Raw genomic sequence first — 12,231 nt, 5'->3', positions numbered from 1 at the left:
CAATGTAATATATTTGAGCTGGTTCTTCACTGAACAGTTTTGAGTGTTTTCTGGGACTCCCTAGTCCCCCAGGGTTCCATGCAGCTGGGTGTCCCCTCATTGCAGCTCTGTCAGCGCTCATCCTGGGCTTACGTGGTGTCATGGGGACCTTGATGGTCAGCGTCCCCGGCTCCTCCCAGCTCCGTCTCCTCATCCGCAGTTTCTCATCCATGTCTACTTAGTAGAGTGTCTTAGAATCACAAGTGATGGTTGTCAGGAGTGATTTGTGGTTGTCTCTGTGATTGGCATATAGTCAATATTTGATAGAAACACTTGTTGTTTTATTATAATTGTGGCTCCTAGACGGCAGTGGTTTTTAGTCTGCATTTATTTTTTTTTATAACATTATTCTTATTTTTAAATAAGCACTTATTTTTATTTATTTTTATGAAGGTGCTGGGGATTGAAGCCAGGACCTTGTGCATGATAACCAAGCGCTCTACAACTGAGTAATACCCACCCTCCTTGTCTGCACTTAAAAATAAATATTTCATTACACAAAATAGCTCTTAAACACCATCATGGGACCTATTTTCTGTATAGACAATTGAATACATATGCTATTTCAATAAGAATAAATGTTGTTGGGACATACCTTTCTGAATCTGTTTATGTGTTTAAAAATGATCATAGGTAGTGAGAAACACGAGTCTTGGATCCACTACTTCTTAGGGTCTGCTTTGCCATCATGGGAAATTACATTCTACAGAGAAGGCTAATTGGGTCTCGTTGATATTTGGATGATTTAGCAGATAATCAAGGCTTTCAAAAGCTGACAGTTTTGTATTTTAAACTAACTACAAAGTTATCTTCTAGAAGTTGGAAGTCCTGAGCTTGTGAAGTGCCCAATAATTCACTGTGTATATGTCTGTGTCTCTGTGAATGTGTGTGTGGTGATTTCAGGAAGGTAGAGATAAGTTCCATATAGCCTTCTGATACCTTTCTCTTCCAGTTCAAGGTGTAGGCATATACTTACACAAATAAATTGATACTCTTTTGTGATTTGGCATATTGGTGTGAATAAGAGGTTCTCATACTTGTTTCAGAAGGGTTGGGGAGAATGAGCTTAGAAAATGGGAGGAGATAGAGGAAGGGAGGTTCTTTACACTTTGTGTAGGATGAGAAACAGTAGCTTTTCTTTTTTCTTCTAAAGCAAACTGGCACTGAATTGTAACATACTAGAATTGTAACATACTATTACTCAGAATTGCTTTTCTGACCAGATACGAGTGTCTCACATTTTTCAAGGCAACAGGAATGATGAAATGTGTTTTAGCAGTTATATATAAAAGTAGTTTTATTTTTCAAGTAAAAGGCTGTAGACTGTTCTTTTTTCCAGCTGTACAAGAAGTTCTCATTGATCCAGGTACATGATCAATGTGCTTAGTTTCTTTGGTTTTTTTTTTTTTTTTTTTTTTTTTTTTTTTTTAAGTGCTTGTTTCATTATGGTGTGAATGAATGTTTAAAATTTCTGGATTTTGATCTTTAGAACATGCTGATTTATCAGAACTGTTAAATACTTGATTGTTCTTTGGTCCTCGTTTGGTGGGGCACCCTATTGATTTCTGTTGTCTGTTAAAGAGAGAAATTCTTCCTCTAGCCTGCAGATCATTAAGTTAATGGTTTGCAGTGTGCCTTTAAAATTCTTTGAATTCATTGAGCTTGTTTGTCCAGTGAATTTTGAATTGACTCATAGTAATGACTTTACTTTGATTCTGTGGCTTTTGCTCCTCTCCACAAGAATTTGAATTCTCTGTTGCATTTTGTATACGTGTACTTAACAGGGGAGGAAATTTTGCATTTTTTACATAGGTGGGTTTTCCTACCCCCTCTGAATGCCTTCTGTAATTGATACAGCGAAAATCTGTTACTGCAGTGCTTAATTATTTCATAAACTATTTTTTGGCTTAATCAGAAACAGTGACAAAGAATGATAATAAAAAATATGAAAACCTTCCTTCCTTTGAAGAATAGAAATGAAGTGGTCAGGCTCACGCATGCTTTGTACCTGACACCCTTACTTTCATGTCATTGTGTATCATGATTCAGAGATGGAGTTGCTTCAGGTTTGTAGATTTTTGTTTTAACTTTTGTGTTGAATTCATTCTCTACGCTGATGTTTCCTGTTGCGTTTGTGGAAAGTGTAGATGAAGGGAAACAAATGTTTTGTTTTGTTTTCAGGAGGCCTGAGTTGCTGATGAGAAAAGAGTTGAGGGTGGGCTGAGGAAAAGAGTGACACTCCCTCTCTTCCTGGCTGAAATTGATGAACAATGAAATCATTTAGGTGTATTTGTATTTGACCAATAGAAGTCAGACAGCCCAAACTGTCTAGTTATGCACAATGGAATGTACTGAATTCACCTGCAGAATTAGATGCTTTACCAAGTAGAAGCAGCTTAGAGCAATCAGAAAAATCAGTCCTATTATGAGATATAAACAGAATATAATAACTTTTATTTCTGAAACTTTTCTACGTTGTTGGGTAGAGCTAGAATTAAGTTTCAAGCGCCAGGAGTTAAGAGTGTGGGTGGTTCTGTGTGATCGTAATTCAGGGATGTGTCTTGACCCTGCTGGAGTGGCCGAAGCTGGCAGGAAAAGACCCAGAGCCAGGATTTGTCATCCTAGGGTGTCCTCCATAATGGTTCCATGTGGGAGCCCATGATTGGGTTAACAAATTGTAACAGACCCCAGACGCCTGTCAACTTTAAGAAGAAAAAATGTGCTTAGTAACTGCTTTCAAGCAAGCCCCTATGCATCCTTACTCCTGTCTCCTTGCCATAAAAAGCAGAGACAATGCCTTGCTTGCATAGTTGAGGTTTTAGATAGCACTCTGCTCATTGCACAGCAATGACCCAGGCCCTCAGCTATAAACGCTGGGTGTGCATGCTGTTAGATATTCTATTATCCCCAAAACAAGGACTTGGCTAGTCTGGTGGTCTGCTTTGTAATGAACATATCTAAAGAATGTATTTTGTTCCTCTCTCCCCATGACTTCCCTAAAGGTAAACTAAGCCTTTATACTCTTTGTGGATTCTACAATCTCTGTCTTATCCTGTCTTTCCCCAAGTTCCTGTTTACTATCACACACTGTTAATGACTTTTTCCTTTGATTATACACAATAAATATGGGAGCATTTGAGAGGTTCCTGGAGTTGGCTCCCTAATCCCTCTCGCTTCCTTTCCTTTTGCCACAGTCTTGAGTAATTCATTCCGTGTCGGTAAGACTTCTGTCAGCCAGAACCCACAGTTCCAGGTGAGAAGGATGCAGGCTTTATCTCTCCTACCTGTGGGAGAGAAATAAGAGAATTGAGATCTGCTCCCCCATGGTCCCTTCCTGCCCCAGGGTCACTCCAGTTCACCTGCAGCCTTCTGGCCTCTGCTCACAGGGTCTCTGTCCCAGGGCTGACCACAGTCTTTTCTTCCCTTGTCAACATTTCCTGTGCATTTCAGAAGTTGGTCTCTTCTCTGCAATTCAACCCTGGCAGATGTGATGGTGGTCAGCGTGCTGGTGGGCAGTCCCTTGGGGACTGCCAGGAGCCATGCTGATTCTCCTGAGTCTCTCACTCGGGGTTACAGAACTGTCGAGCACTGGAGGAAGCCCATTCACGTGAGGTCAACATAGCATTACATCACTTTCATTTTATTTTTGAATTTTCAGTGGAGAAATTATTTGTAGCAAACTGTTCCAGATTTTCGGCCACCTGCTTTCCTCACCACCATTTCCTTGTTGGCTCTGGTGCTTGTTTTAAGAACCAGGTTTCTTCTCTGGTCATTTCTAGTAGCTGGGCTTGCCGAATCCTTGATCTGCATTTGAAGCAGAATTCTTCTTCGTGATGTATAACTGATTTTCCTTGTCATGTCGGAATATTTCGTGTACACTCAGCAACTGTTTCAAGTGAAATGCTCTTGTCCAATTTCGGTTAACTCACATTTGCTGATCTGCTGCTTTCATGCTGTTGGCAGTTTCTTCTTCCTGAAATAAATGTTAGTAATTTGCATTTACTATGGGAAGGTACTGGCCCAAGGTGCTTTTGTTCTTAACACTTTTAATACAATTCACCCATTAAGATGTACAGCGGATTTTACTCTATGCCCAGGATTGTGCATCCCAGTCAATCTAAGAAAATTTTCATCCCCCCAACAGGAAACCCCGTATGCATAAGCAGTCCTTCCCAACTTCCCCATCCTCCCCATCCTCCCCCACCCCCAGGGAGCCACTCTTCTCTCTCTGTGGATTTTCCTCTGCTGGGCATTTCATGTAAATCAAATCACTTCATGTAAGTGGAACCGTCTATTGTGACTGACTTCTTTCACACTGAGTAACGTTTTCAATATTTGTCCACGTTGTGGCCTGGGTCAGTACTCTATGCTCTGCTATTGCTGAATAATATTCCACTGCATGGCTGGGCCCCTCTGTTTACCCATTCATCACGTGATAGACATTTGTGTTTTTTCTGCTTTTTGGCTGTGATGAGTAATGGCGCTGTGAATATTCATGTAGGAGATTTTATGTGAACATTTGTTTTTAGTTCTCTTACATGTGTGCCCAGGAAGCAGAATTGCTGGGTCATTCAGAAACCAAATGTTCAACTCTCTGAGGACCTGCTAGGCTGTTTTCCAAAGTGGCCATGCTATGTTACATCCTCACCAGCAAGGGCTGCTTTCTCCGCTTCCTCTGTGTCCTCATTAGTGCTTGTTACTATTTTTTTGATTATAACCTATTGTAGTGAGTGTGAAGCGGTTTGTCCTAGTGGTTTTGACTTGATTTCCCTTACAGCTAATGATATTGAACACCGTTTCATTGTGCTTATTGGCCATTTGTATATTTTCCTTGAAAAATATATTTTCAGATCCTTTATTCATTTTTTAATTGATTTGCCTTTTTATTGTTGAGTTGTAGGAGGGTTTTTTTTTTTTAGATACAAATTCCTTATCAGATAAATGATTTGAAAAAATTTTCTCCTGTGTGTTGTTTTTTCACTTTCTGGATGGTGTCTTTGAAGCAAAGTTTTAAATTTTGATGAACACCAATTTATCTCTGTTTTCTTTTTTCCTTGTGCTTTTGGGGTAATATTTAATATCTGAGGTATTTTATTTAAGCTTTTATATATAAAATAACTTAATTCTTAGGACCGTTCTAGGAGACGGGTGCTGTTGTTGTCCCCAGTCTGTGGATAGGAGACTGAGGTGCAGAAAATTTCACTGACTTATCACTGTCAAAGCTACCCAGTGCTGTGGGAGTTCAGACCCTCATGTTTGTCCCCAGCATCTGTGCTCTTCACCACCATACTCCACTACTGCCTGGAATCGTTAATGAAAAAGTCTTTCCTTTTTTGATTTCTTGTTAGTTTTTTTCTCGTTGGGGAACTTATCTCCTCATTTTCCTTACAGAGCTCTGTGTAGGTTTATTTTAGGTCTCATGTAGGCAGAAGCATTGCTATCAGTTAACTTCTTTATTACTCACTCTCCAGTGATGATTGTTGCTAGTTGACCTAATGGAGTCATGCTTAAGTCTTTCCTGCTCATGACACTAAAAACAGAGTCATGACTTACAGAATGCTCAAAGAAGAAAGTACTTGATTGATTTTATTTTGCTAACCAATCAAACCAATCAAATAAAAACCCTGGTGTTGACACAGATTATAAGCCCTCTAGAATAGGATCACTGTCTTCCTTGTGTTTCATTGCTTGGTCAAAATGTCTGGATATTAACTTGCTGTCCAGCAGTTTTGTTAGGATACGGTGCTCGTGAATCATTGTAAGGACAGAATTTTGACAACAGACTGTGTTGTTCATTTCATGAGGGAAAAGATAATATAGAAATTCTGCTCAGATCTATTTTAAAACTAAGCTTGGAATTTTGAGAAGAGTTCAAGAAACCAAACAAATATCTTTTTCACTAATTTTAGATCTATCTTAGACACATTATGTTTACATAGCAGACTAATTTATCAACTAGATTTGACAAGAGGAGTATATAATTCATCGTTTGTTTTAGTTGAAATATTCTACCTGGAATAAAGTAATCAGTGCCCATAAATAAACAAATATGTTTGTATTTCTATGCAACATGGGAGCAGACTTCATATGTTTCTATATAATATATATTTAACTGTGTGTTTTCATCTGTCTGTCAGTGTTTTTATAGTTTTTCAGCAATGTTGTAACTTGAGAATTCTTCTAAGAAAATCACCCCTGTGTCTAGTGCAGTTTGTACTGTGTATCCTGTCTTATACATGGGATTCCACTCTCCTCTCAGTGAGGAATTTCCTCTCCTATTGAGTTAGTAGCAGAGTTAAAGGAACTGTGATTTCCAGGCCTTTGCTCTCCATGTGTTTGCAGTTGGCTGTCAATTACAATTTTCCCTTTCTTGAGTTTTCATTGTTAAATTAGAATTTTTGAAAATAACTATTAATATGTTGTATTGGTCACCCTAGAAACTTGATGTGTTTGTGCTTTACAGTTTTCAATTTATGAAAAATGTAAATGCACCCTTGTTTTTAAGTAGTCCTTTTTCACTAGATATTTGTTTACCTCTTTATAGTTAAAATAATTTCTTCCCAATGAATGAATCAGTGTGCATGTTTAAAAGATACCTTACTTTTTATTTTTCTTATTGTAACAGTTATATTCATTGTAGAGAATTTAGAAAATAAGGATAAACACAGTAATAACTTCACAATGGCCTCTAATCTCAACTGGAGATACAGTTGTAAGGTTTGAAATTGAGAATTACAAGTCCTCTCACGTTGTTCTTCTTTTTCAAGTACGTTTTGGTTACTGAGACCCTCGAATTCCCATATGAATTGTAGCAGCAGCTAGTCAGTTTCTGCAGAGGAGCCCGCTGGGATTGTGACCGAGACCACGTTGAATATACAGATCACTCTGGGGAGCACTGGCATTCCAAGAGCACTGTCTTCTTATCCAGGAATGTGCGTGGTTTGTCTGTCCAGGTATTTAGGTCTTCTTTAAGTTTTTTTTTCAACAATGTTTGAGTTTACAGAGTATTATTTTACTTTATTTTTTTTTTTTTTTTGCCTTTATACTGAGGACAAGTGTGCAAGGTACCGGGATCAGAAGTATATTTGAGCCCCGCCACTTGCTGCCACCATGGTTGCTGCACTCTTGCTTCACCCACTGTACAATCTTGCACAGAATAGGGCCTCAGTAACTCTCTCTTGAATGAATGATTATATGTTTGTTGGATGATGCTTGAGAGTCCTTGTGATGATTTTTTTTTTTACCATCCTTTCCCCAATTCTTAACTATGCCCTTTCTCTTCCTTTCCTCCAGCCTTGGTTTCAGCCTACCTGTGGTATTGATTTTTCTTGTCTGTAGACACTTCCTTTCACTGGTTCACGATAATGTTACATGTGGATTGTGGAAACTTGCTAGATGTCAAGAAAGAGCAAATCCATTGCATGCTTGTATTTTTAGAGTGTGTGATTCTTTTATGGATTGAAATTAAATCAGGCTGATCCCCTGAGCCCTCCTGTGAGCTCTTTTCACCTTCCTACAGGTAATACTGCTCTGGTTGCTGCATGTGCCCTTTCCCCAGCCTTGGTTTTGGAGTTGAGTAAGTCACCATCAGTGGAGCCCTCTTGTTAAAAGATGAAGAGAACATTTGCTCCTACTCCCTGGTTGGGGACTTGGATGACATGAAGTACCAGTTAAAGAATGGAGCCCCACCTCATTCTGACCCCCATTCTTTCCATTCCTTTCTCCAGGAGAAAAGAGTACAATTCAACAGTATAAAGATTGATTGTGAGCTAATGAGATAGACATGACAAACGATCATTTATTAAATATCCTTTCATGCCAGAAACAAATGTATTATACGCACAAAATGCACACAAAGCACGGTAGTACCGTGGTTACAAACGTGGATCTGAGTTCGAGTTCTGCTCTGGAGTGACCAATCCTGTGAGATGAAGAACTGGTAGGCAGGCTTAGCCTCTCCCAGACTTGTTTTCTGTCCTGCAGAGACGGGGCTCGCTTGGCGTCCCCCCTGTAGAGGTGCTGTGGGGTGTAAATGACATGCGTGGGCAGCCTGAGCACAGCTGCTCATACCTCGTAAGTGAAGGATAGCAAAGCTTTTGTGGTGATGGCTTTATGACCGCCCCGTGTAGACTCTCAGTGCTCCAAAGGGATGCCTTTTGGTTTGGGGATGGGATTCTCACTTCTGTAAATACCCAAGGATTGTGTTATTGCACCCTGCTGATTTGAATCTATTCTTTAGAGAGTACATATTGTAGATATATTTTTCAAGCATGCGTGCTTTTTTTCTTTTATTATTTATAGTTCCACCATCTCATCTCTTTGTGAGACTTTCCATGGAATCCATAAACAGCCCTAAGCTACCTGCCTCTTCACACTTCTCCGTGGTGGTTTTCTTCCCTGACTAGAAGAGGGTTTTGCACAGGAAATTTTCTCTGTTCCCCTTTTCTTGGAGTCTCTCTGTCTGTCTGCCCATCTCTCACCTGTCCATCTGTCCATTTATCTACCCACTCATTCTTCTGACTTGTTCTATGAAGCATTTCAGGCAGCTTACAGAAGAACCGATACCAAATAAACAGGTGAGAAAATGGGTTCAAGTTCAGACAGTGAGACTAGGAAGCGAGCCTGAGTGAGGGTTGCAGGTGTGAGAAACACGCCTCACCCTGTGACTTATAAGATCGACAGCAAGTGTGTGCCTGGGGCTCCCAGAAGACACAGAGAAACAGGGTTTGTGGGAGATGCTCACTGGCTGTGAAATAAATAAGTGGCTTAGGAGAAGCCCAGTCTTTCCAGCTACTAAGGCTTAGGAGAATATTTTGAGTGTCTTCCAAAATCAGAGTATTTCATCTTTTCTTTTGTCAGAGTTCTACGTATAGTTGGTTACATTCTATACCTGGAAGTTTCTCTAATACTGCTTCCCACGTGAGTCCCATGGCTCGGGAATGGGGTGGTTCTACTCATTGACGGGTGTTGGCCCAAAACAGAAAATGACAGCCTCAAAGGAGCCTGGGATTTGTCAGTTATGTTTTGTCAGTGCTGTAGATTTCAGAAAATGCTTTCACATTTTCTCTCCATCTGAGGTGGCAGCGTGCTCTCTTACCAGCATCAGGAGCTCAGGGCCATGGGATGGTGTGGGCTGAATGCACTGCCGTCAAGACAGCTAAGGTAGTCAGTGCAGGCGTGGTGCTTTCACGTAGTGCATTTCATGTTCTTTAATAGAAGGTTTCAACAGGGATTTAATTAATTGAGTTAATTAACATTTAATAAATATGATGCTTTGTTGAAAAGACAGTTATAGGCACATTATAAGCTGTGAAGACTTTAAAAACGGTTTCATTACTGAAATTTCAGTAGGGAAGATACGCAGTTTATCTTATTTATGCCTCTCTTTTAAAGTAACAAAGAAGCAGGACAGAAAAAGCAGAGGATGATTTCTGTTCTTCCTCTAGGCTTGCAGGTGCCCTCACCTCCAGTGGCATCTATCCAGACACCAGCACTGACACTGGCCATGCTCAGAACTGCCTCAGCCCTGAAGACACAACTGATAAATAAAAGGGGGCCAAGCCCTGTTACAGCAGGTGCTCTCACTTTGTGGGTCTTTATGTAACTGCACAGCGTTATTCAGGATTGCCCGTTCTACATTGTGTGATGCTGCTGCTGTGTCTCCTAGTTATTTGTTTCTGTAAATACTCGTGTACTTTCTCCAATGTGTGGTACTAGACATCTAAAAATGCTTTTTTTCAGATGAAAAATAATGTGTATTTAATATAATAAGTCTGAAAAAAGGGGCAAAAGAAGCTATCCTGGTCCCACTACTCAAAGATAATAATTAACACTTTAACATCTATTTTCTGTTCTTTTCGTCAGTGTGTATCACCTCTGTCATAAAAACCAGAGAACACTCTGTGCCTGTTTACTGTGTGGAGACCTCCATTTTCCATTCGGCTTATTACAAGTTTTTCTACAATATTCTATCTCCCCTGGCATGATTTTTAATGACCAGTATAGCATTCTGTCTTGTGGAGGCATCGCCCATTTTGCTTCAGACTTAAATAAACTTTTAAATTCCAAGTATACTTAACTGAAATACTGAAAAGAGAATAGCGGTGGTACCGAAAGGCCCCTACCTCCCTTCCCCTTATTTCCTGAGAGTAAAAGCTGTTGAAAATGTGTTGTATATATTTCATGACCTTTATGCCTATGACGTATATATATATATATATATATATATATATATATATATACACACACATACATACATACATGTATATGAGAAATCTATGTATATGTGTGTGTATATATGCTTTATTGGAAAATAAGGCCATACTATATGTTTTCTGCAGCTCGCTTTATTCACTCAGGGGTACTTCCTAGACGTCCTCCCACTCCAGACTCACCCAGTCCTTTCAGATAGAGTGGAGGGGTCTCCTGATGGTCAGGTGTGGTCTCTTGTGCAAGGACAACTTTGGTGAAAGAGTACTGTGGACAAGGCACTGGACCACGCCAAAACGCTGGCCCCCTCAGAGCCCACAGCTCAACGTGATTTACCGCATCATTGTCTTCATGGTGGACACTTAGGTTTTCTCCATTTTCCTCTGTCAGAAAGGATGTTTGACTGGCATCTTTCTTGTACAAACATTCCTGTGATGTTGTATGAGTATTCCTTTAGTTAAGGCTTCTGGAAATTTAGTCCCTGGATGTGACATTTACATTCATCACAGGCTCCTTTGAAGTGACTCTAGAAATTCCTTCTCCAGTGAGGAATGAAAAGATGTAGAATTACTTATATAACCAATTCTTTATCGCTGGATATGATTTCACTTCAGCTTTTCTTCCCACCATTGTAAACAGTGCTGTGTAAATGCCCTGAGGAGTACATCTTTTAGAACTGATTTTTTTTCTAAATGAAACGATTCCTAGAAGTGGAGTTGAGTCTGTGTGTATGCATGTTTTTTAGAGTTTACATATCCATTGACATGTCATCCTCCAAAAAGGTCGCTCACAGTTTGTTCTCTCACAGACGGACACTAGCTAGAATATCTTTTAAAAATATTTGCCAATATGATGAGCAAAAGTGCTTTTTCATTGCTTTAGTTTGCAGTTGATGACCAGTGAGGTATTGACCATTTTCCACTCATTAGCCATGTGACTTTTTAAAAGTGAATGATCCCTTTTGTCCTTTGCACACATTTAAGTGAGGGAGCTTTTTGTTGCTTTGTGACAGCTTTTTGTATGTTATGAACATTAACCCCTTGTCTTCATCAACATGTATCACAGAGCTTTTTCTTGTCATTTCTTGCCTTTCATTTTGTTCAGTAGGTTTATTTTTGTTGTGGCCCAAAATATTCTTAAGATAGTAAATGTCTTCCTTTTGGGTTTTATCTTTGGTATTATTCTTAGAAATACTTTCTTATAATGGTAAAAATCTCTTCTGTAGGTTTTTTAAATCTCTAAGATGGAGATGATTATACTATTTGTTATAGTAAGTAGAAGTTGAATTAATATGAGCAAAGAGTTGTATTTGCTGTTATTAGTAGTTTCTAATATTTATATCATTATCTGTCATTTTTTTTGTGGTCATTATGACAGGAATAGAATTTGTTCTTTCCAGGTGATTCTCTGATTGTCCCAGGACAATTATTGAATTCATACTTTGCTCTTTGATTTCAAATCCCACCTGTACAAAATACTTATGTACACTAGAGTCTCTTTTTGAGCTCATGGTTTATTTCTGTCAATCTTAACTTTCTTACTCCAGCGCTATATCTTACATATTGTAAACATTTATTTAATATCTGACAGTGTGATTTTTTTTTGATTCTTTTCTTCCATCCCAAATTTTCTTGGCTAGTATTATGACTTTATTATTCCTGAAGAATTCTAAAATACTTTGTTCAAGTTAAAAAAAAAAACAGATAAGAGTTTTCATGGGATTTTTTAGTAAGTTTTGAATTATCTTTAGGAGAACTTGCATCTTTACAAAACTGCTTTCCTCCATGCAATATGTTGATGTCTCTACATTCACACCTTTTACTTTACCCCTAAGTACAGTCCTGTAGTTTTCTCCATGTAGAACATGGACATTAATTTTGAGTTTATTCCAGATTATTGTTGATGTTTTTGTTAATTTTGTAAATAAGAATTTTTTGCTATTATATTTTTTAACTGTTTAAACTGACACCTAGGAAGGCAGAT

General features: G+C 38.9%; 1 pseudogene; it reads left to right on the top strand.

Moving 5' to 3' along the window:
• LOC135322185 (trafficking protein particle complex subunit 9-like) overlaps positions 1-12,231 on the top strand; it is a 62,994-nt pseudogene that overhangs the window by 15,790 nt on the left and 34,973 nt on the right.

The sequence above is a fragment of the Camelus dromedarius genome, chromosome 9, assembly GCF_036321535.1.
Source record: "Camelus dromedarius isolate mCamDro1 chromosome 9, mCamDro1.pat, whole genome shotgun sequence".
Taxonomy (NCBI): Eukaryota; Metazoa; Chordata; class Mammalia; order Artiodactyla; family Camelidae; genus Camelus; species Camelus dromedarius.
Note: the sequence above shows the minus strand (reverse complement) of the source record. Positions and strands in the feature narration are given on the sequence as shown.